This window comes from Schistocerca americana, chromosome 1 (assembly GCF_021461395.2).
Source record: "Schistocerca americana isolate TAMUIC-IGC-003095 chromosome 1, iqSchAmer2.1, whole genome shotgun sequence".
NCBI classification, from domain to species: Eukaryota; Metazoa; Arthropoda; class Insecta; order Orthoptera; family Acrididae; genus Schistocerca; species Schistocerca americana.
In genome coordinates, this window is record NC_060119.1 from 806,877,889 (window position 1) to 806,904,363 (window position 26,475).

Consider the following 26,475-nt stretch of genomic DNA (forward strand, 5'->3'; position numbering starts at 1 on the left):
GAAAATGTCAGCTCTAGTATAACATATTTGTCCAATGAATACCCGTTTATCATTTGCATTTTTCTTGGTGTAACAATTTTAATGGCTAGTAGTGTATAAAGAAATTTCATATTAAATTCCTTTCCTCGGGGAAATGTATTGATTCATTATATATGCCCCTTTAGGATTCTCCATTTTTTTGAATTGTGCTTCTTAAAATGTATTTAATTGATGCTTCTTATTAAACTGTATTAATTTTAATGAACTGAAATTTTGCATTTTGTATTTTACTAATGAAACAATTTCAACTTGTCTTTCATTTTTTATTCTGACTTAAGTGCTAATTGCCGTGTGGGTTGCCGCGTGGTCTGGGGCGCCTTGTCGCTGATCGAGTGGCTGCACCCGTCGGAGGTTCGAGTCCTCCCTCGAGCATCGGTGTGTTTGTTGTCCTTAGTGTATTTTAGTTTAAGTTAGATGAAGTAGTGTGTAAGGCCATCAGGCAAAATAAAACATGAAACACAAGTTGAAATTGTTTCATTAGTAAAACGTAAAACACAAAATGCAAAATTTCAGTTCATCAATATACAAGGTGTTTCAAAAATGACCGGTATATTTGAAACGGCAATAAAAACTAAACGAGCAGCGATAGAAATACACCGTTTGTTGCAATATGCTTGGGACAACAGTACATTTTCAGGCAGACAAACTTTCGAAATTACAGTAGTTACAATTTTCAACAACAGATGGCGCTGCGGTCTGGGAAACTCTATAGTACGATATTTTCCACATATCCACCATGCGTAGCAATAATATGGCGTAGTCTCTGAATGAAATTACCCGAAACCTTTGACAACGTGTCTGGCGGAATGGCTTCACATGCAGATGAGATGTACTGCTTCAGCTGTTCAATTGTTTCTGGATTCTGGCGGTACACCTGGTCTTTCAAGTGTCCCCACAGAAAGAAGTCACAGGGGTTCATGTCTGGCGAATAGGGAGCCCAATCCACGCCGCCTCCTGTATGTTTCGGATAGCCCAAAGCAATCACACGATCATCGAAATATTCATTCAGGAAATTAAAGACGTCGGCCGTGCGATGTGGCCGGGCACCATCTTGCATAAACCACGAGGTGTTCGTAGTGTCGTCTAAGGCAGTTTGTACCGCCACAAATTCACGAAGAATGTCCAGATAGCGTGATGCAGTAATCGTTTCGGATCTGAAAAATGGGCCAATGATTCCTTTGGAAGAAATGGCGGCCCAGACCAGTACTTTTTGAGGATGCAGGGACGATGGGACTGCAACATGGGGCTTTTCGGTTCCCCATATGCGCCAGTTCTGTTTATTGACGAAGCCGTCCGGGTAAAAATAAGCTTCGTCAGTAAACCAATAGGGTGCATATCGCCGTCATCAATCCTGTGCACTATATCATTAGCGAATGTCTCTCATGCAGCAATGGTAGCGGCGCTGAGGGGTTGCCACGTTTGAATTTTGTATGGATAGACGTGTAAACTCTGGCGCATGAGACGATACGTGGACATTGGCGTCATTTGGACCGCAGCTGCAAAACGGCGAACGGAAACCCGAGGCCGCTGTTGGATCACCTGCTGCACTAGCTGCTCTTTGCCCTCTGTGGTTGCCGTACGCGGTCGCCCTACCTTTCCAGCACGTTCATCCGTCACGTTCCCAGTCCGTTGAAATTTTTCAAACAGATCCTTTATTGTATCGCTTTTCGGTCCTTTGGTTACATTAAACCTCCGTTTAAAACTTCGTCTTGTTGTAACAACACTGTGTTCTAGGCGGTGGAATTCCAACACCAGAAAAATCCTCTGTTCTAAGGAATAAACCATGTTGTCTACAGCACACTTGCACGTTGTGAACAGCACACGCTTACAGCAGAAAGACGACGTACAGAATGGCGCACCCACAGACTGCGTTGTCTTCTATATCTTTCACATCACTTGCAGCGCTATCTGTTGTTGAAAATTGTAACTACTGTAATTTCGAAAGTTTGTCTGCCTGAAAATGTACTGTTGTCCCAAGCATATTGCAACAAACGGTGTATTTCTATCGCTGCTCGTTTAGTTTTTATTGCCGTTTCAAATATACCGGTCATTTTTGAAACACCGTGTATATATTGCTATGGCATGGAATATAACGGAAATTACTGCCAAAAACACTTACTAGAAATTTAAAGGGAGTATGTACTAGTTCAGTATATGTTTTATAGAATTCTTTAAGCCGATTTTTCTCTAGTGTCAATTTTTTTAGCTGTCTTACAGTTCTTGTCGGTGTGCAGTATAATGTTCTTTTGATGCTTCCTTCATAAAGACAGTTGTCTACTGAATTTCACGAATAGCATAAATTTAATGTCTATTTAATTCCTATTACCGACAAGCATGCTAAAGCTTGCTTATTTTTTTCTGTGATTATACTGAAATGTAAATATATTTTCCAAGTGCTGAATGAAGTTAATGTCAGCGTTCTTGGAAACGTTGCAGGTGTGTTGAGAGAAAGCGTGGGCGGAAGGGGGGAGGGGGGGGGGTGGAAGAAAGTGTGTATGAGTTAGAGGACGTTGGATTTGTGCATTGCAGTGAGGCGAGGCGAGCAGAAGACCGTCCAAGAGCGGTTATTCGCATTTCTGAAGTCCGGACAACAGACATAAAGCGAGTACACGACCGAGCAGAGTTATGTGAGGCGGGACACTAGCTTCTAGGTCTCTCCTTAAGGAGGCAATTCGTAAACGGGCAGCGCTGCAGCACTCTCGTAGCCAGGCTGCCGGGAGCTGCGCCGGACACAGGCAGCAGCTTAGCTGCTCCCAGCGCCCGTCGCTTCTGACGCGTGGTGCCACCCGAAATGGCGTTTGTTGAGCCTGGCACTGTGTGGACAGGTAGCTACTAACGTAGTTGAGGGGCAGTAGCCTCCCACCCGCTACAGTGCTTTCCCTGAATCAAACTGAATAATGGACTATTGTAAACAGGGCAGTTTCATCATTGGCTCACTGAGTGGTTTCAGTCACACCCCAACGAGGAAGCTGCGTCGCTTCCTGACATTAGAATGTCAGAATACTCTGCCACTGTCGCGGTCGACACTTGGCTCCAACGTTCTGGTATCAGCAGTGGCCAACACAGCACCAACTTCAGCCATTCGTGGAGAAGAAGCTGTTTCCGATACCTCAGCGTTCTGGCGTCAGAAGTCCGTCACCATCACCCGCTGCCTTTCGTTGAGACAATGCTCCATCTGCGGCGTTATCGTCAGTTCTGTGCTGTAGTTTCAATGGTACGTCTGTGGTGAATTAATCTTAGTTTCTGTGACTCCTTCCACTGATGGGAAGAGCAATGGTAGGGAGAACTGGAGAGCATATAAATCTTCAGCATTTATTTATGAAACCTGCGCATGTGCCTCAGTTTAGGGGAAATTATAGGGAACGCCATTTACGACCAGTGAGATGTATTTGACGAGCCACAAGTTTCCTTGTAGGCCGTCAGTGCGAGCTACATGCAGTACTTGCCAACATTATGGCTACAAGTCTTATCACTGTGCGGAATCGAGGAGATTAGCTATTCGCTGTAAAGATTCAAGGCACTCCTTGTTGTTGTTATGGTCAGAGTACTTATAATAGTCGTTTTTGAGTTTAATGTGTACTTTGAATATATTGTGATTCCGGTTGATCGAATTTGTACAACTTCCAGGGTCGCCAACACGGGCAATGACGACGCAGGAATCTACTGAATCTTTTGTGAAACGGGTAACTGAGCTGGAGGATAGCAATGTTTCTTTGCAAATGCAAGTAGACACTTTGATGGCATACTATGTGGGTAGAAAGGTTACGTAGATATGGTGGTAAAAATAAAAGTTTCGTTCAGTGTACCCAGTCCTTCATTGAATTCGGCTGCAGATAGTCTGGTGACTTTCGGGCAAAACGACTGACAGTGTATCAGCATTGATTGAAGATTTGGAAGCTGCCACGAGTCTGGGTGATTGATCAGACGAAGTATGCTTGCAAATGGCTAAATTACATTTAACGGGTGAGAGAAAGACGTAATTGGTGTGCCATGAGGAGATAAAAAAGGTACATACATTTCAGCAAGTCAAAAATGGATTCATCCAACGCCACTGCAAACAGAACAGTAGCAGATCTTTAGCGAGCAGATCAAAGGAATATCCCGAAACCAGAAAGAATCATTGGAAATATTTTCGGATGGAAATAGAAAAGTAAATGTGGAAACTTAGGAGATGACGCAGAATGAACTCCTGGTAAAAATTATTTTCCAAGAAGCAGAACGCAGATTGTCACATGTTCCTTTGAGCGGGGTGTCACACGATATGGCTGGTGCCATTAAGTTCTCTTTACAGCTAGAATACGTGGATACAGCAACGCGCGTGCAGGATAAGAGAAGTGTTCTTGTCCTGAGAGGTACTAGATTGGTGCATAAGTTCGAAGCATTTATGTTTCGCTTATTGTTGTTCCGGTTGCTATGGGTTTATGTATCGATTGTCATTTTTTATTTGTAGTTCACTGTTGCTATTTGAGTTTACATATGGTCATTTTATCATTTGGATATAGCGAATGGATCTGTGGATGCTAGAATATGGAGTGTCAAGTGGAGAAATCGGAACATTTCAGACGTATTCTTCTGTTTGTGTGCAGTGGAGGAGTGACAGCAGCGAAGGTAGCCAGAAACATTTGCGCTCAGTGTGGTGATAATGCCAATGGACAGAGCGCGGCAATAAAATGAATTTCTCGTTTTAAGGAGGATTGAGCAGTGCTATGGCTCGCGTTGGTGTTCTTTGTAGGTTTCCGCCCTCTCTTGGAGGCCAGACGGTATCGTTTAGTTGGCATGGTTCCAGTTGGTTGTCTTCTTCTCGTGTTAACTGGTGCCACTCGGTTTCGCAAGCGTTGCCTGCCCGCTAGTGGCAGCAGCGTTGGTTATGGATATGTAGAAACTGCGTTCAACTTGTTACAATTTGTTAAGTTCAACCAGCGCTAATTTCCTTGCCTGGTGGCCACTGACGCCCCAGTTACCTGCCCTGGGGGTTAGTGTATGTAACGGCAGTGTACATTTCCTCGCTTTGCCGCTACTGTCCGGTGAGGCGTGTAGGTTGACAGCTTTCTTGATTGTAGGCCGGTTTGTGATTCTTCTGCTCTGGTGATAGTGATTCCGTTCTCGTTCTGGGCGCTCTAAATACAGTATTCTGGGGAGGTAGTGCAGACCGCCGGTTCCGGCTTTGGGGTGTTGTTCCATAGTTGCACTTGGTTTATCGGACGTCAGGTAGCTTCAGCCAGATTATCATTAGTCATTCTTTAGACTGCCACTAGTATGAGTTACCATCTTGTGAAGTGAATGCAAACTCTTGGCTGCCTATCTCATAGCTCGCGAAAGTGTTCTTTGCCAGACCCTCTCAGACGTCGATTCCTGGAGCGTCGTCTGTGGCCTCTTGGTTCTTGTAAGACATGTGTGTTCTAAAAGGACGTCTGATGGCCAGTAGTTCAGTGTAACGCTCCTTAAGTCCACTCCTTCTGCGGGTATAATCTGCCTCAGTACCCTTTAAGGAACTTATGTACTGTCCTTGCAATACCTTGTAATGCCTACATTAAAGGTTATATATGTCTAATTAATAGTCCTGATCGTATTCTGGAATAAATCTAGCAGTGTAGTGTCCAGTGGATGTTAAGGGTTGTGTTATAAGTTTTACCATCATCTTATTTCACCCGTTTGGTCATCAGTTGCTTCTCTTTTTAATTAACCTTTGATATTGTATTTGCTGTTTTACAGCAGCTTTCTAATTTTTTTAGTTTCATTGGCATTTAATGTGATTTGCTAAATTGTAACTCACTGAAAACAGTTATGTACACAGTTGTTTATTTCTTCATTAATAACGTGTGGTATTTTATTTATTGTTGAGTCTGGAATTACTAGTTTAAAATAAGTTGTGTGTAACTGTAGAAGGCAACCAATAGTAACTGATTACGGCCCCGTCCACAATCGTAACCGAATCCTGCCTTCCCTTGACTACCAGGTTTCTAGGATCCTTTTGGCATTAGTGACTCGCCCCCCTCAAAAACGCTTTCGGGGTCTGATGAAGATCGGTTAAAAACATTAATACACAATAATTAATACACAATAACACATGTCATGGTGCTCAAGAATTGGAAAATGTGATTAACTGTGATCATTCTACCATAGTGTGACATTTATATGCAATGGGGAAGGTACAAATATCGGGTGTATGAGTACCGTATGCTGTAAACCAAAGTCACAAAAGTCAGCATCTTTGCTTTTTCATCATCAATTGGCTCGTGAACGAACCGCAGTCCATTCCTAACGTGTTACTCGTGACAGAATGGTGTCTTTAATAACATAAGGAAAAGAAAGGAATGGTTGAGCTCAAACAACGCAGTAACTTCCCGTACAAAGACCTGCGCTCATCCACAAAAGATAATCTTATGCATCTGGCGGAAAAACGACTGTGCGGTGTACTACGAATTGCTTTCCTGAGGTGTAACCATCACTGCTGACATTTGTTGTCAACAACTGAGACGTCTTGCAGACGCAGTCCAAGAACAACGACCAGGAAGACAGCGTGATGTGTTGCTACACCACGTTAACACCCGCTCGCATTCTCATAGAATGACAAAAACACTAGACAGGAGTTGGGTTTGGAGGTCATTCCGCAGCCCCCTTATTCAACTGATCTTGCTCCCTTTTCCGCTCGCTAACGAACAACTTTCAAGGAACTTCCTTTCGGGATGAAATCGACACCGAAGACGGCTCGACGAGTTCTTCGCCTCAAACCACGAGATTTTTACAGTCGCAGAATTGAAAAGCTACCCCAACGTTGACAGACCGTTGTCAATAGTGAAGGAGAATATATTATTGATAACTAAAGTCTCTGTCATGTGTGTCTGTTGTATTTAATTAACTTGTGGAGCAACGCTACGAATTTATGGACAAACCCAATAAACTTTATACGTGTGGACACGTGGGCCACATTCGGATGTAATGCCACCATCCACAGTGCTGTGAGTGAGAAGTTATAGCACACACTCGTGGGATTCCACGAATAAGAAACAGGGTGGTAGAGGATCGTTAAACACCAAGATGAATTCCGCAATCGCTGAAATTCAGCGTTGCAAAGTTCATTGTTACAAAGACATATCAAGAGATGAAGTATTACTTTCTTGGCACGATAAACATAGCTTTTACTGGACACAGGGATCATGTGCTGGTAGCGAGTCTGGACCTCTTTGGTAGAAAGAAACTGAATTTCCAGCGTTATAGATTACAGGGGTAGGCTACAATGAAGTGGCATCATTAGGTCCAAGCTGCTCAGTTATTGTATTGAAGCAGGAATTTTCGAGAGCATATGCAAGTGTTGCTGCATAGGGTACTGCACAGCCATGTAGTTGGATCTCTTGAACAGACATCACGTCAAAATCGGTCTTTCGCAACACACTTGTGATGTATCAAATTGCTCCGAGTCTTCACACTTTACAGTGAAGTAAGTGATCTTAGATAGTGTCTTGAATTGTAACTGGGGGAGAGCAGTTTTTTTTCCTCCCTCACATCAGCACAGCTGTTGCCAACCACTGGGGTTCATGAGCTAGGCTACAGCGTCCGCACGATTCGTTATGCACACTGCGTATTTATCTAAAGAGGGAACATATTCAAGGAACAGGGGCTAAAACTCGTCTACTGGACAGACAACTCAATACAGAGCAAACAACAACAAAAAAGTCAGACTAAAACAACATATCTGGTATTTAACGACACACATTCCCCATTAACACACTAAATGCCCCTTCCAGACACACACACACACACACACACACACACACACACACACACATACAATGATAGATATACCCCAAAAAGATTGAAAACTTCCACCCAGAAAACATTCAAATGTTCAGTTATCTGTCATCTTGTTTCTGTAGTTTGCAAACGGTGAAGACGTAAGTTACTTAGCGCACGCCTTCTATGGGGAACAGTCTTTCACGTAGTCATAGTTAACAGCACACATAACCATAGCATGCCCAACCGTAAATTTTCGAAGTATATAACTGTTCTACATTAAGTTCAATATGGTTACAGATGACAATCTGTGAAACAAACCCAATTCATTAATTAACATAAAATCCAGAACAATCACAGCATGTTGTAACAAGATATATATACAAAATTATGTATGTTTTTCAAATACTTAGATACTGTCTTAGAAATTCGAATTTATATTTGTACAAACAGTAAAAAGATTTATTGTTTTATAGAAAATAACAAAAAAACCAATGATGATGCTGAAACTTCAGCAAAACCTGTCTGAGGCATAAAAATGAAAAGAAAAATTGTTTTGTTCAAGGCGGACCCTCTCTAAAAGCAAATCTTTTTGTAAGCAAACACCGACAGAAGAGCTTCAGCCTAAAGATGAGGTCCTATTGAGTTTTCTCGATCTTCTTAGTCCTCTGTATAAAGACTTGTATTGATACACTATAGCGTAAAGATAATAAATTGTTCATTACTTCAACAATTTTCGAGGTATAAAATTTACCTAAAATGCATAATAATTTTTCTGCTGTTACGAAACTGACATAGGGGTTGTGAATTATTCATTTATAATATCAGTTGAAGTTATAACTAAAAAGATTCAGTTAAAAGTACTTTTCTAGAATTTTCTATGCTCTTGTTACGATAGCTTAGTGAAGTTAAAATGACTATTTCGAAAATGATTGTTTAATTATGTTTTGTTATGTAGGTGTTGTAGAGGCACTGAGAGAGTGTATGAAGGGTATACATAAAGTGTGGGTGTATTACTTTATTAAAAATCTATGTAAAATGTATCCGTGGGGAGGTTTGTGGAATCATGAATCATGTAACGTATATTCTAGTATGCATGCTTTTCTATAAAAGCTACCTGAAGAGAAGATAGGTGTTAAATCAATTAGTATTTCATTTTGGGGTTAATTTTTATTTGTCTTATTTAAATTAAATTTGATTTCGTAAATACAGAAATTCTTATATAAATTGCTATCTCTAATGTTACTGGATGACTTAGCAAAATGCTATTGGATGCGTTAGGAAATACTGCGAATATTTGAGGGCTGGAGGTGTTCTCACTTTGTCTGTAGGTGTCGCTCAGGGGCGAGTACTGTGCAGATTCGTGTGGTACTGCGCCGCTCATATTTTCTTTTTTAGTTAAGATGAAGAAAATCTAACATTACGTCGGTTATTTTGTCGTATTTATGTAGTGACTACAGTACTGGACGTGATAGTAAAAGTTTTGACCTTTCAAGCAACTTTTTTTTGGAAATTACTGTCTAGTGAACTTTCTGGTCATACTTCAAACTCTGAGTGGGGTGTTTCGTGAACACCTCGGAACATTTTGGCGCCGGCTGTTGTGGTCGAGCGGTTCTAGGCGCTTCAGTCTGGAACCACGCTGTTGCTATGGTCGCAGGTTCGAATCCTGCCTCGGGCATGAATGTATGTGATGTCCTTATATTAGTTAGTTTTAAGTAGTTCTAAGTCTAGGGGACTGATGATCTCAGATGTTAAGTCCCATAATGCTCCGACCTATTTGAACCATTTTGAACTTTTTGGCGAGCACTTCTATTTAAGAAGCCCACTGAACGATTTGATGTAGTAACTCAAGAATATCTGCGGATCAGAACGTGAAAATGATTGGGATTGGACACATGAACTTCTATCTGTTTTCGTGTGGAAAACTTGTAGTAAAAACAGTCATTAACTCTCATCAGCAATAATATGAGAGTAAATACGGGCATGATAGACATTTACAACATGTTTTGGAGACAAAAAAGCCTAATTAGTTGAATTTCAAAACATTTTCGAGCAATTCTTTTAGTTTCCCGAATGCCCGAAATTTACAAAATTACAGACGCTATTCCAAGCTTGAGTTTTGAGGCCATTGCTTGGTCGGTATTTAGACGATTTTCTCTCACGGCTGCTTTTGTCCGCTGAATCAGTATCTATCAGTGTAGAGTATAAAGGACGAACGGCAAGAAACTTACCGAGTTTGGTGGACTGTTATGCCATGTAGGGATGAGTAGTTATAACCCACCCTGCCACGTACTGTCGAACACAGTGGAGCATTTTTCCGACTAGGAGAGACCACTGCTAATGATATGCTATAGCAAGGCTCTCCTAGCATGAAGGTTGAATCGATTAAAACGCATACACAGTCGTTGAGGCCCAGTTCGCATGATAGTGCCAAAAGGCACACGAAAACTACTTTCGATAAGTATTGGTACTGGCCTACCATGTGACATCTTGTGTGTTTTCCGTTGGAACAGTATGACGGCTTGGATACATTATGTTGTTTTATACATAGGAGTGTAACACGCATCCAGCAGTAGATTGGGAATACAAGGTTCCTGTTAGTGTGTGTAATTTTCACACTCATGAACTGGTTTTGCCAAATGAGTTATTGTTTGCCAAATTGACCATCCTGCATGAGGACGATGTAAACAGGTCAATGTGGACCTTTTGCATGAAAAAAACCATCTGTTCATCGGCATTATACAAAAAAAACTACAGAATTTGAACGGAAAAGATAGGGTAGCTATAGAAATGTTACTGATATAGTTTGCGTTTTATTCACTCCTAGTGGACTATTACCAGTGACACCACCCATGACGCAATGCAGGATCGCGATAGGGTATTCCTTCTGTCTATAAGAAGCCATACAGAATAACTCATTAGCTGCAACCAATGTAGGAGTGGATCAGCAGCAGTTAAATGATGATATTATTGAATAGAATGGTTCAAATGGCTCTGAGCACTATGGGACTCAACATCTGAGGTCATCAGTCCCCTAGAACTTAGAACAACTTAAACCTAACTAACCTAAGGACATCACACAACACCTAGTCATCACGAGGCAGAGAAAATCCCTGACCCCGCCGGGAATCGAACCCGGCAACCCGGGCGCGGGAAGCGAGAACGCTACCGCACGACCACGAGCTGCGGACTATTGAATAGAGTGATGACCTCAGGAAAGCACCTGTTGTCATCGTACAAAAAAAATCATCAGATGGGCCAAGGAAATACGGGTTCTATTGCGAATATTATTGCTTAACTGCCGAAATTGCGCTGATGTTTTCGTTTTTTCTAGAGAGGAGACGGATCACTTACAGTGCCTGGAAGAAATGTTTAAGTTGCATTTGTCACGCTTAAAACTGAGTAGTGAGAAGTGCAACTTTGCTGTGGCCGAAGCTATCTACCTAGGGTATATAATGAGTTGTTACGGCATGAAGCCAACCCAAGGTTAGTGTGTGGAGTCCATAATTTATTGCCGCTATGAACTGTGAAACAACTGCAGTCATTTTTAGGTAATGTAACTATATAGAAAATTTGCCAAAGGGTTTACGGATGTTACTAGAGCATCGAAGCACTTATTGAAGAAGTATGTGACATTTCAGTGGATGCCTGACTGTCAATTCGCATATGAGGAATTAAAAAGGAACTAAGAAATAGCCCCATCTTAGCATTTTTTAATTACGAAAAAGACTCCATCCTGTCCTGTAATGCGTGTAACCACATGATTGGATCCATTCTGAGTAGGAAATAGATGGCAGTGAGCACCCAGTACACCTGTATGGCAGAAAATTCATAGCTGTAACCGATCGAGCAGAATTAATGTGGCTATTAGGATTGAAATATGCTTCAATAATATTGACTCGATGGGCAATTAAATTAAGTGAATTCCATTTTGAAGTAGTATACAAATCCAGCAGGGAGAATGGGAATGCGGATGGTTTGAGGAGGAAAACTAAGGTCATGTAAGTGCTTGGTCGAAATGTTGAAGAGTGGCAGAAGGGGCAGACTGCTGACGTAGAATGCAAAACGCAACCACGTTTCATTGTACAGTATGGCCTACTATGTGGGGTGATGAAGTTTGAGTCATATGTCGTGGCACCCATAGCACTGAAGAAAGAAGCATTAAAAGAAGCTCATAATAACATATTAACAGGACAGGGAATGTAAAGGACAACACATCGTAGAATAAGAGAATGGTTTTGGTGGAGAACGCAAAGAAGATATGTATAAAATGCATCAGCTGTTTTTATTTTAAACCGAAATATCAACCGGTTTCAGTCAAGGACCATCATCACGGATAAGGTTTCAAACGGCTTAAGCCACAACATTACATTTGTCATTACATAATAAAGTGCAGAGCGTGTCATGAATATCAATATACGACCCAGAACTTTTAGAGGAAATATTTGCTTCTAAAAGTCCTGTTGGCCCACTGACACTTGTTGATGGCCCAGCATTGAAATCTGTAGCAATTTGTGGAAGGGTTGCACTTCTTTCGCGTTGAACGATTTTCTTCAGTCGTCGTTTGTCCCGTGCTTGCAGGATCTTTTCCCGGCCGCAGTGATGTAGGAATTTGATGTTTTGCCAGATTCCTGTCATTCACGGTAAACACGTGAAATGGTCGTCCGGGAAAATCCTCACTTCATCACTACCTCGGAGATGCTGTGTTCCATCGCTCGTTGCGCCGACTATAACACCACGTTCAAACTCACTTAAATCTTGATAACCTGCGACTGTACCAGCAGTAACCGATCGTTAACTGCGGCAGACACTTGTTGTCTTATATAGGCGTTGCCGACCGCAGCTCCGTATTCTGCCTGTTTACATATCTCTGTATTTGAATATGCATGCTTATACTAGTTTCTCTAGCGTTTCAGTGTATAATGAATCTGACATGGACCTTGTTGTATTATGACAGAAAAGTCGTTAGATGTGTTACCGAGTCAAAACCTGACCTACTTAAATTACTAACTTTGTATAGTTGGACCTGCAGCATGAAACACGTCGCAATATGAAATTTTGAACACAATCTTCGAAGTTAGCTGCTAATAGTTTTATTATATTTCGTAGAATATTACATACTTTAATATTCTCAGGTGTACTTAACAAGGGCAGTATCGCCGAAGTACGCCTACTGTACGAAATATCATAAAACTATTAGCAGATAACTTGGAAGATTCGATTAAGAATGCTATATAACTTAAATTAAGCCCTATAACCAATCGCTGGCTGTAATGATAGCCATGTAAGGAGATCGTATTACTGCTGAGAGAATGTTCCAGAATTTTGAGCAGTACCACAGTGAGCAGTACCATAGAATATGACGATGAATTTCTTGTTTTCTATGGTTCTGACAGAGCAATGTATGATCTATGTCTACTTGAAGCGGAGAACCTGCTAAACTCTCAAACTTCCAATGAATCAGCTGCCAGCAGACTGGCTGGCTATCAGAATAACTTTAGATTAAGGACTTCCCATGAAATAAGTTGTTTGTATTAAGAATTAGAGTAAGATAAAGAGAAAACTCTTGTATTTTCATATCAATTTATAACACGTATGTTAAAATATTTGCTGTCCAGAAATGTAAACAGGTAATAACATTGGGACCAGATTTCTTCAAGGGGGAGGAGTGTTGCAAAATGACACTGCTGGATGCCACGTACTGTTCCTGCGATGCTCATTAACATTACGTCACACAGAGGAAAGTGAGTGTCAGCTTTAAGTCCAGACGCCATTTCACAGGAAGGTGTATTGAAAATGAAAGAAGTGCTTATTCAAGAAGCTGACAAAGTGGAAGAGGCTAGCCAGCACCTGTGAAGGCTAAAGGTGGACCATATTTCAACTCCGGCTAGACTCCTTTAGAAGCTGACTACACAACAAAATCAGAAAAAAAATGAATTCATCGCCACTCAATGGCCGAAACTATGGTCTGTTGTCCCTACTGGAGTGTGGGTATTGCTGTCAGATAAGCACTGGTAACCCAATGCCCGAATCAGACCCTAATTCTCAGATGTTCTCAGATGCTCTCTGATGTCCATTGCGCACAACCTTATCGGGGTGTGTGCGATGTCGAAGACCACTATCTTCAGCAGCTATTAACTTGGAGGTGGAGACCACCAAATACATACAAAGTGTAGCACGCGGAGACCAGGAGAAAGTCAGGCTACCAGGAGCTGCCCCTGACGCCTATCAGTGGCAACTTCACTGACTACGATAGCCGTCACTGCTGGCGCGTGTTGTCTCCCAAGCCGGCAGTTGCTCAGCTTCGCGTCCGACGCGCCGCCAGCCACTTACATCATCGAGGGGCAATAGCGTCCCACCTGTAGTTGTCCCATCTCAGCACCAAAATGAACAATGGGCTGTCGTACAAAGGGACGTTTCATTAACGGGAGCCGGCAGTTGTGGCCGAGCGGTTCTAGGAGTTTCAGTCTGGAACCGTGCGACCGCTACGGTTCGAATCCTGCCTCGGGCATGGATGTGTGTGATGTCCTTAGGTTAGTTATTAGGTTTAAGTAGTTCTAAGTTCTAGGGGAACCTTAGACGTTAAGTCCCATAGTGCTCAGAGCCATTTGAACCATTCATTAACGGGTCGCTGAGTGGTTGTAGACACCAACGCTTCTACAACCCACGTCCAGGCTAGGAAGTCCGATTGCTCCAGCAATGCTGGGGTAAGCACCCCGCCGCAACATTGTTAACTGTGTGAAATAGTGTATTTTTAGGGTAAGAAACTCCTAATACACTTAGAAATTTCAACCGCTTATTGGACCTTTCTTCTATAAATGTTTGTTTCCTTAGCCAGTACACGTACGTTATTAAAATCGATGTCAGAGCCACAGTTCACGTGATGTTCCGCTACTGCTGATTTTGCACTTTGCATCTAATTTCGGTATAGAGGACTGCTATAGGCTTCCGGCATCGTGGCTCCCCGCCATCAACGAAGTAAACACGCGGCCACGGTGTGTGAGCTGCATAAACAACGCGCTGCAAGTCACCTCGGCGGACAATAATATTTTGGGTAAACAGTGTCCCTCTCTTGCTCTGTCCGTTTAGAATCTAGCCACTGATGACGACCAACCAATAGCGGTAACAGGAATTTCAAACAATAACCCTTCTCCAGCATAAGTGTGGAATAGTGCCTTTCTATCCAATGACGATGGACCGCCAATGGTGTCCACAGGAGATGAGCTACCAACGCCCCTTCTTCTGCATCAGAGCGGGAATATTAGCCTATGACTATGGCCCACCAATGGTAGCCATTTGAATTTTAACCAAACTATCACTTCTCCAGCACGAACGCCAGAAAATTCCCCCTTCATAAGTGGACGCGACACTCGTCTCAGACAGTGTTCTAGCAGTATTGTAAACCAAAAGTTCCTGAGGAAGATCCCAGCAGAGGGGTCGAAACGTCGAACATTTTATAAGAAACATAACGCGGCCTAATAACCCAGAAGATTTTAAGTTCAGTGACAACGGCCACGAAAGCCTGCAGACTTACATAAATTTAATTTTCCCTTTTGAAATAACTAGTTATTGTATATTTTTGTAACTGCATACAACTGAATTAATCTCTCACTATTGGTTTAATTACAAATAAAAGAAAACCTTGAGATCTGTAAGGAATGTCAGTGGATTCGGTAGGATAAATAATAATAATAATAATAACCCTGTGGAGGCCCGAGAAAACAATAGGCCTCTGGTATCTTCTGCAAGTCGTAAAAGGTGTCGAAAAGAACAAACCACTAATAGGGCTAACCGCCTTTTTAGTGTAATTAGTTGGTTCAGGACAGAACTAATGAAGCCTCGGACAAGCGCAGTCATGGTCGGGGACGACGCTTGAACCTTATGTCCGTCCACAACGGTAACGACACTGCTAGCCACACGGAAAATGATTGAAATCCAAATAGAGGTGTTTTGCAGGATATGCTTCCTGCAACCACTCTAGAAGGAAAACAAAGACAGAGTATGAGATGGTCAGATGAATTTAACCGACACCTCAAGTTCTGTTGTTACCAAGTAACAAACTTAGGAACCAACACAATTGGATACATATCACACGTATACACAACATTTATTACCAGATACCCAAAATTAAATTTTTTTAACAGAACAACGACTAGTTGATCAGATCTGTGTAATAATCAAAAATAACCGGATACCCCAGTCAGAATTAGAAAACATCAAACAACAAGTGCAACAAATACTGGAACAAAATAATGTGCAATCAGAAGAAGAAGAAAAAACAGTAACAGACTCAAACATCCCAGAGCAAACAAACAAAGAACAAAACGCATCAATTAAACAACCAGAGGAAAACGAAATTTAAGACAGCCACCAGAACAAGCGCATATAGAACATGAAGTGACACACATGTTAGATATAGAAGAAAAACTTCAGCTGACATATACAGAATACAAAGACACAACTACAGACATTACTCCATTCTTGCATTGACCACCAAATAACCTACAAGTCGAAACAACAATAACAACTATCAACACAATCATACACAACAAAATAAATGAAAATACAACTATCGAAGAGTTACAACTACTGGTTTATATAGGAGCACTCACTACACTAAATATACACAGTAGGCAGAGATCAGAACCAACCAACACACAGAAGAAACCCACAAAACCAGCATGGCAACACAGGCTACAGAACAGAATAGAAAAACTGAGAAAAGACATCGGACAGCTAACACAATTTATAAGAAATGAAATATCAGACAAAAAACGAAAAAGGTTAGGTAAAATCTCACAACAAGAAGCGATAGAGCAATTACATGAAAATAAGCAGAAATAACAAGCATTGGCCAAACAACTTAGAAGATACAAAAAAAGTGAAAATAGAAGGAAACAAAACCAAATATTCAACCCAAACCAAAAGAAATTTTACCAGACAATAGATAACACACACATTAAAATAGACAATCCACCATAGATAACAGACATGGAACACTTCTGGAACAACTTATGGTCAAACCCGGTACAACATAACAGGCATGCACGGTGGGTACAAGAAGAAACAGACACATACAAGATGATACCACAAATGTGTGAAGTGATAATTTTGCAACATGAAGTCACCCGAGCAATTAATTCTACGCAAAATTGGAAAGCCCCTCGGAAAGATAAAATAGAAAATTTCTGGCTAAAGAAGTTCACCTCAACACATTCACATCTAACTAAATTCTTTAACAGTTACATTGCAGACCCATACGCAGTCCCTGATACACTTACTCAAGGAATAACTTATCTGAAACCTAAAGATCAAGCAGACACAGCAAACCCAGCAAAATATCGCCCCATAACATGCCTACCAACAATATGCAAAATATTAACTTCAGTCATTACACAGAAATTAACACATGCAACACAGAAGAAAATTATAAATGAAGAACAAATAGGCTGCTGCAAAGGAGCATGATGATGTAAAGAGCAACTGATAATAGATGCAGAGGTGACATATCAAGCTAAAACTAAACAAAGGTCGCTACATTATGCATACATTGATTACCAAAAAGCTTTTGATAGTGTACCCCACTCATAGTTACCACAATTATCGGACATATACAAAATAGATCCTAAATTGATACAGTTCCTAAACATAGTAATGAAAAATTGGAAAACCACACTTAATATCCAAAGAAATTCAAATAATATCACATCACAGCCAATACAGATTAAGCGTGGAATCTGCCAAGGAAACTCATTAAGTCCTTTCTGGTCTTCCTTGCTCTGAACCCACTATCCAACATGCTAAATAATACAAATTATGGATATAATATTACTGGAACATACCAACACAGAATCACACATTTGCTATACGTGGATGATCTAAAACTATTGGCAGCAACACATCAACAACTCAACCAATTACTAAAGATAACAGAAGTATTCAGCAATGATATAAATATGGCTTTTGGAACACACACATGTAAGAAAAATAGCATAATCAAGGAAAAACACACTAAACAAGAAGATTACATATTGGATAACCACAGCGATTGCGTCGAAGCGATAGAAAAAACAGATGCCTGTAAATATCTAGGATGTGACAAAAAATAGGAATAGATAATACAAATATTAAAGAAGAACTAAAAGAAAAATATAGACAAAGACTAACAAAAATACTGAAAACAGAATTGACAGCAAGAAACAAGACAAAAGCTGTAAATACTTATGCTATACCAATATTGACCTACTCATTTGGAATAGTGAAATGGAGTAACACAGAGATATAAGCACTCAATACACTTACACGATCACAATACCACAAATATAGAATACATCACATACATTCAGCAACAGAAAGATTCACATTAAGCAGAAAGGAAGGAGGAAGGGGATTTATCGATATAAAAAAACCTACATTATGGACAGGTAGACAATTTAAGAAAATTCTTTATAGAACGAGCAGAAACTAGCAAAATACACAAAGCAATCACTCATATAAATACATTGGCTACACCATTGCAATTTCATAACCACTTCTACAACCCTTTAGATCACATAACATCAACAGATACGAAGAAAGTAAATTGGAAAGAGAAAACACTACATGACAAGCACCCATATCATCTAACACAACCACACATCGATCAAGACGCATCCAACACATGGCTAAGAAAAGGCAATATATACAGTGAGATGAAAGGATTCATGATTGCAATACAGGATCAAACAATAAACACCAGATATTACAACAAGCATATTATTAAAGATCCCAATACCACAACAGATAAATGCAGACTTCGCAAACAACAAATAGAAACAGTAGATCACATCACAAGCAGATGTACAATACTAGCAAATACAGAATACATCAGAAGACATGACAATGTAGCGAAAATAATACATCAAAAACTTGCCATACAACATAAGCTAATAAAACAACACGTTCCCACATGCAAGCATGCACCACAAAATGTACTAGGGAATGATGAATACAAATTATACTGGAACAGAACCATTATAAGAGATAAAACAACACCACGCAACAAACCTGACATCATACTCACCAATAAAAAGAAGAAATTAACACAACTAATCGAAATATCCATACCCAATACAATAAATATACAGAAGATAACAGGAGAAAAAATTGAAAAATACATCCAACTGGCTGAGGAAGTCAAGGGCATGTGGCATCAGGATAAAATTGACATTATACCAATTATGCTATTAACTACAGGTGTCATACCACACAATATGGACCAGTATGTCCATGCGATACAACTACATCCAAACGTATATATACAACTACAGAAATCTGTAATTATTGATACATGTTCAATTACCTGGAAGTTCCTAAATGCAATGTAACATATACCGTACAGTTAAAAGGAAGTCACGCTAGATCAAGGTCCGCGACACTTTTCATTTTTAACCAGGAATAACGTCTGAGAAAGGAAAGAATAATAATAATAATTATTATTATTATTCTTACTCATACAATTTTTTGGATCATCATTTGAAAACATCTGCAAAGTAAATTATACAATATATTAATCACATATGACTTTATATTTGGATGCGTAAATCTAATGTGATAATGCCTTTGGGTTGAGCGCTCAGCGTCTCTGGTTGTCTTTGTCTAACTTTCTGCGCCTGTTGATATAGTTCTGTTCCAGAAGTTCTGTTCTATGTGACTAAGTGAGTGCTATTCTATGTCGAAAATTGTTGGCTGCCGAAATGTTGGAAGGCAAATATTTATCTGAAAATGTGTGTTACCCAATAATTGTGTGATGTGTTGTGAAAGCAACAAATTATTTAAATAATAAAGACCAAACGAACTCTGCAATATTTCATTTCGAAAAATTAACACTTGTACTGGGAAACATGTATGTCTCCCAGTAAGCTAGGAATCAGTTAAACAGATACTGAACCAACTGAAAGAAACTTCGAAAGGACTACATAGAAGAGTCAAGCTAACTAACTTATTCGTCTGCAAATAGTGCTTTTTTCACTATATTGCCAAAAATTCCCCTCGCCTTTGTACGTTGTCATATAGAGTCTACACCAGTGCACGACACTGGTGTTTGCTGACGAACCTCAATAATTTATTTTAACGAATCTGAAAGTAAAGCTAGAGCTTAGAAGCCCAACAAAGCAATAAAACGACGTTAAAAAGCAATATTTCTAGTATATGCTTTTGGATTCAGTTGCGTGTGGTGTAAATACACATTTTCGTTAGTGGACAACATTGTGTAACTGGCACATGCAGATGTTTGGCCGGTTCTGCGTTTCCGGTTAACGAGTGATCGTTTTATTCTCGCGTGCTTCTTTCGACCCTTTTTCCCAGTCTGCCTCTCTGCACACGAGCCCATACGACACGGAAGGGCGCTCCGGCGGCCAATCTCGCAGGCGCTCGGCAGCGAGAGCGCTCGCAGCATCCCAATCGATATTCCAGTGGGGGTGGTTGTGGGGATGGGTGGGAGGGCCACTGACTGGGGCTGTTTCCGGTAGAAGAGGCCGTTCCGGCCGCCGCGCGCCGTCTCGTTCCCCCAAAAGCCGTGTCCTGGCGCTGCGCGGCGAGGGTGAGTCTGCTGCACTCGCTTCACTAGACCGCCGTGCCACGAAAGGGAAAGGACAAGCGCTCTCGCTGTTTGGGATAATGCGAGGGTTTGAAAGCGCTTTCGTCTTATACGGACTTGGACGTAGCGATATTCTTCTTTTTTTATGACTGACAAAATTATAGGACATGGAGTCCACTGTGGCTTGGGCATTTGTACGGCTTTTCTCAGCTATTCTTTAATTTACTTCCGTAGTAATGAAGATAACAGGCCATTGAACCTCAGCGAAACATGGGAAATATTTAGGCAGGTCGGAGCATTTCAGTAGCGTTCATGTGCTGCTGTCTGTAATGCTACCTCGTTCGTTCCTGTCTGGATTTAATGTTAATTTTCAAGTAAGAATGTGAAATGTTAACGAAATAGTGGCACATCACACCGATGACAGCCACAGAATGGCAGTAACATATATACACTAAGGAGGATTGAAAATTGCGCGCCATCGCATAAAATCGTATAAAATGAAATTTATTAGGCGTAATGATACAGATAGCCAACGGCCTTGCCACAGTGGTAACACACGTTCCCGTCAGAGAACCTAAGTTAAGCGATGTCGGGCTGGGCTAGCACTTGGATGGGTGACCATTTGGGCCGCCTATTGCGTTATTTATTCTTGTAAAGTATCTTTTTCATTCTATTGTTAGAACATTGGCCTCAGTAGTCGTCGTTGATCCTCGAATGCCATGAACTCTGTCTAGCCTTTCGAATCCGCGTACCTCCCCCACTTGCATCCTCTACCTCCTTATGAAATTTCCCTCCCTCCTATTCCATCCTGAACATCTCCGAATATCCTACGTTTCCCGCAAACTCGACACACCCATCCCTTAGTTTCGCCGTTGCTCATTGCTCCTCGTACTCTGCTGCGTCTCTACCACAACATTCCCCCATTCCTCCGCACCCTCCACATCCCCTCCCGACGAATTATTATCGCTTTTCCCTATCTCACCTCCATATCCGCCCTGATATATACCCATACTACCTGTTCTAAATGAACCCACCCCATCTCCCCATCCCGGCCGGAGTGGCCGAGCGGTTCTAGGCGCTACAGTCTGGAACCGCGTGACCGCTACGGTCGCAGGTTCGAATCCTGCCTCGGGCATGGATGTTTGAGACGTCCTTAGGTTAGTTAGGTTTAAGTAGTTCGAGGTTCTAAGGGGCTGATGACCTCAGCAGTTAAGTCCCATAGTGCTCAGAGCCATTTGAACCATCTCTCCGGTCAGGGATCCCTCCTTCTCCTATTCAACCACATCCTAAGCCTTGGTCCGGTATCGAATTCTTCTTCACTCTCTCGAATTCCTCTTCTGTCCATCCGCATGCACAGACATGCTCTCAAGCACTACCCCAACTGCTATCGCCTCAGTTATGCGACTGGATTCGTGATTTCCTGTGAGGAAGGTCACAGTTTGTAGTAATAGACGGCAAATCATCGAGTAAAACTGAAGTGATATCAGGTGTTCCCCAGGGAAGCGTCCTGGGACCTCTGCTGTTCCTGATCTATATAAATGACCTGGGTGACAATCTGAGCAGTTCTCTTAGGTTGTTCGCAGATGATGCTGTAATTTATCGTCTAGTAAGGTCATCCGAAGACCAGTATCAGTTGCAAATCGATTTAGAAAAGATTGCTTTATGGTGTGGCAGGTGGCAGTTGACGCTAAATAACGAGAAGTGTGAGGTGATCCACATGAGTTCCAAAAGAAATCCGTTGGAATTCGATTCCTCGATAAATAGTACAATTCTCAAGGCTGTCAATTCAACTAAGTACCTGGGTGTTAAAATTACGAACAACTTCAGTTGGAAAGACCACATAGATAATATTGTGGGGAAGACGAGCCAAAGGTTGCGTTCCATTGGCAGGACACTTAGAAGATGCAACAAGTCCACTAACGAGACAGCTTACACTACACTCGTTCGTCCTCTGTTAGAATATTGCTGCGCGGTGTGGGATCCTTACCAGGTGGGATTGACGAAGGACATCGAGAGGGTGCAAAGGGGGGCGGCTCGTTTTGTATTGTCACGTAATAGGGGAGAGAGTGTGGCAGATATGATACGCGAATTGGGATGGAAGTCATTAAAGCAAAGACGTGTTTCGTCGCGGCGAGATCTATTTACGAAATTTCAGTCACCAACTTTATCTTTTAATTGCGAAAATACTTTGTTGAGCCCTACCTACATAGGTAGGAATGATCATCAAAATAAAATAAGAGAAATCAGAGCTCGAACAGAAAGGTTTAGATGTTCGTTTTCCCCGCGCGCTGTTCGGGAGTGGAATGGTAGAGAGATGGTATGATTGTGGTTCGATGAACCCTCTGCCAAGCACTTAAATGTGAATTGCAGAGTAGTCATGTAGCTGCAGATGTAGATCCTCGTGGCACTCTCTTCCTGGCAATCTGGGCCCACTCATCACTTCACGCTGCTGTTTTATTACCTTTAACTTATGCTCCCGTCCCTCTGTTTTCTATCTTTCGTGGAACATTCCGTTGCCGTTTCATCTGTGTCAATCTCTAAATTCACGAACTACTCCGACTTTCTATATTTTAAATTATGTACCTGGATCTACGTGTTTTTATTACTTTCATTTGTCATTCTAGCTTGTCCAGTTTTATACTCTGATTCAAACTTTTTTCTCCAATACAGCTGAAGAGCGGCTACTTGTATCCGTTGACAGCCCACCACCTCTCATACGGGGCGACGGGATTGAAATGACAATAAAGGGCAAAAATTGTTATCGTTAATAGGATTCAAGCCTTTGGAAACACAGAACCGTGATATTTGTAAAGTTTAATATAAAGTAATGGTTTACCTAGGAAGAACGATGGTGATCGAATTTCGTTTAAGAGATAGACTGCAGGCTAGACTTACAAATACTGAAATGCGTTAAATTTTAATGGTTCAAATTGCTCTGAGCACTATGGGACTTAACATGTATGGTCATCAGTCCCCTAGAACTTAGAACTACTTAAACCTAACTAACCTAAGGACATCACACACATCCATGCCCGACGTAGGATTCGAACCTGCGACCGTAGCGGTCACGCGGTTCCAGACTGAAGCGCCTAGAACCGCACGGCCACACCGGCCGGCAAATGCGTAAAAGATTGCGCGCTTATGAAGTGCGATCTTTTGCGACTCCAAACCGACGTATGTAAAAGGCTGAAAAATATACAGAATGTTGAATCATTAGCGATTAACAGGGGTAGAATCAGTAGTACTAATAAAGAATATATTAAAGATACAACTGTTACTTCACTGTAATTTAGAGAATTGATACAATATATCACTTAGTATGTAGGCTCAAGCAAGAGGAAGGAGGAAAGACGGCTGTTAGCCTTTCCAGTATCTCAGCAGAAGAGAGTCAAAATTCAAATCGGTATTTCTTTTGGACAAGGAAACTAGCATCGCCTGAAGGCAACATGACCTCTTTCGAAGTGGAGCCTTTGTAAGATATGACTTCCTTCTACTGTGAGAGATGGCACACAGAATGCGTTGCGTGCTGCTCTGAGCAGTTTGGATGATTTCCTTACGGCATGCTCCTGTTCTAGAGAAACGCTCAGGGTGATTGTGGTACACCATTTTTGAGGCCCCTTTGGTAAGCATCTAAGTGTTTCATTTTCTTTGTTTTCACCCGTTTTTATTAGCTGATCATTACTTATTTATTTATGTAGTGTATTTTGGTATGAAAAGTCTGAGCCGGCCGTTGTGGCCGAGCTGTTCTAGGTGCTTCAGTGAGGAATTGTACTGCTGCTACGGTCGCAGGTTCGAATCCTCCCTCTGGCATGGATGTGTATGATGTACTTAAGTTAGTTAGATTTAAGTAGTTCAAGTCTAGGGGACTGATGCCATCAGATGTTAAGTCCCATTGTGCTCAGAGCCATTTCAACCATTTTGTAAAATCTGAGGATGAGCTATTGGGATACCTTGCAACACTTCTGCTCTATAAGGCGTGACATTGTGGCAGGTGGTGACAGCCAGACAGTTCTCCTAAAGGACGCATTTGGGTGAGTACAACGTCAGGCTCACATGACTGAATTCTAATTTCTCATCTTGTGTGGTTGATGTCCCTCTCGCAGAAGATCTACATCTACATCTATGAACACACCCTGCAAGCCATAGTACGTTGCATGATGTAGGGTACCGTCTACCATTACCAGTCCTTTCCCGTTCCACTCGCACCGGACGCGGTGGTCTCGCGGTTCTACGCGCTCAGTCCGGAGCCGCGCAACTGCTACGGTCGCAGGTTCGAATCCTGCCTCGGGCATGGATGTGTGTGATGTCCTTAGGTTAGTTGGGTTTAAGTAGTTCTAAGTTCTAGGGGTCTGATGACCACAGATGTTAAGTCCCATAGTGCTCAGAGCCATTTGAACCATTTTGAACCGTTCAACTCGCAAACAGAGCGGGGGAAAGGGCTACACAGTGTTAGATTGAGATCATGCGACCGTAAATTGTCAACGTCGTTGTGTGACGAATTGGGATGCAGCAACAGACATTCAATATATTTTCTACGAGGTTTTGAAGAAGAGACTAGTGTGTGAAAAGTTTGTCGCGCATACGCTGACTCCCGAACGGAATAAAGGTCTGGACTCATGCAGCGACTTGATTGTAATGCAAAACATGGACAATTATTTTCTGGAAAAAAAAGTTAAGGTTAACGACACTTGACTATCAATACGAACCCAAACAAGACCTTAAAGTGCAAAAATTCACATGAAAGGTCAACGCTTTTATCACATAATCGACATTCAATCGATTGTGACGCACGAGTTCAACAACAACCCGAACTAGGGCTGTACAGAATACCTGAAGCATAAAAACCTCCAGTTTGACTTTGGTCTATTTTTTCATTAATACTGTCTCGAAACTTTTTGGACTAGAAGAGTATTCCTATTTCGTGGACAGCTTTGTATGCCGACAACTCTTCTTGCTGTAAAGTGACAATGCCGGCACGGCCAAAGGTTTAAGCGGTTCTTCGCGACATGTTGACTGACTGGACAGTGTCAAAACACCTGTATCGTCCTTTTCATAATTAGAAACGTAGCGGGTTTTCTGAACTGCGTCTCTAGACTTACAATCGCGTATACATCTACATCGATAAGTCGAAAATCACTGTGAAGTGCATGGAAAAGAATATTCACCACAGTACCAGGTGTTGGAGTTCCTTCTCATTCCATTGTTTAGCGGATTAGTTTTATGTTGTCTTGGCGGTCTCTGGCTACGAGATTATAGCATTCCTAGATTCTTTGCTTAATACTATTTCTTGAAACCGTAAGTAGACTTTCACGGGATTGCTGATCTCTTTCTTGAAGCGCCTTCCAGGTCATGTTTCTCGGCACCTCAGTGACACTCTCTCGCAGGTCAAACAATCCTGTGATCATCAGTGCTGCCCTTCTTTGTACACGTTCACTATCGCCTGTTAGTCCCATTTGTTACGTTTCCAGGTTCTACACATTTCAGTTATATTCTGTTATGGGTCACACTAGTGTTTTGCAAGCAATCCCTGTTGTAGATTGATTAAATTTTGCCAGTATTCAACAAACGAACCGAAGCCTGTAACATATTTTACTACAACCAGGCATATGTGATCGTTCCATTTCACATATTTACAAACTGTTGCAACCAGCCATTTTTTCACTTGACTGATTCCAATTGTAACTTCTTCATCTTGTACCCACCGGATACTACGACTTTACTTGTTGTCTTGTCCGCCCCCGGTACCTGAGCGGTCAGTCTGCTTTCCGCAGCGCTGCGGCGAGGACGTCTTGTTTACGTCCCGTCCGCGCGGTCGCGAGTGTCCGTAGTTGTTTACTACAACGTTGTCGCTAGTTTAGAGTCCATCACTACCGACGCACCATGGCACATTCCTACAGACAAACCACCATCAAGATCAGTTTTCAACCCGATCATGCACGACCGCGAGCTTTTGAAGTGGAACGTTTTCTGCGTGACGACGTTAAAATTGAACCGCGAGACATAATTGGTATCTATCTCTCTATCACGAGCAGTGTTGTCTACGTCAAGTTAGTAAGTGACGAGGTGTGCAACAGGATCGTGCGCGCACATGCGAACGATCTTAAATTCAAACATTCTGATGGCCATAT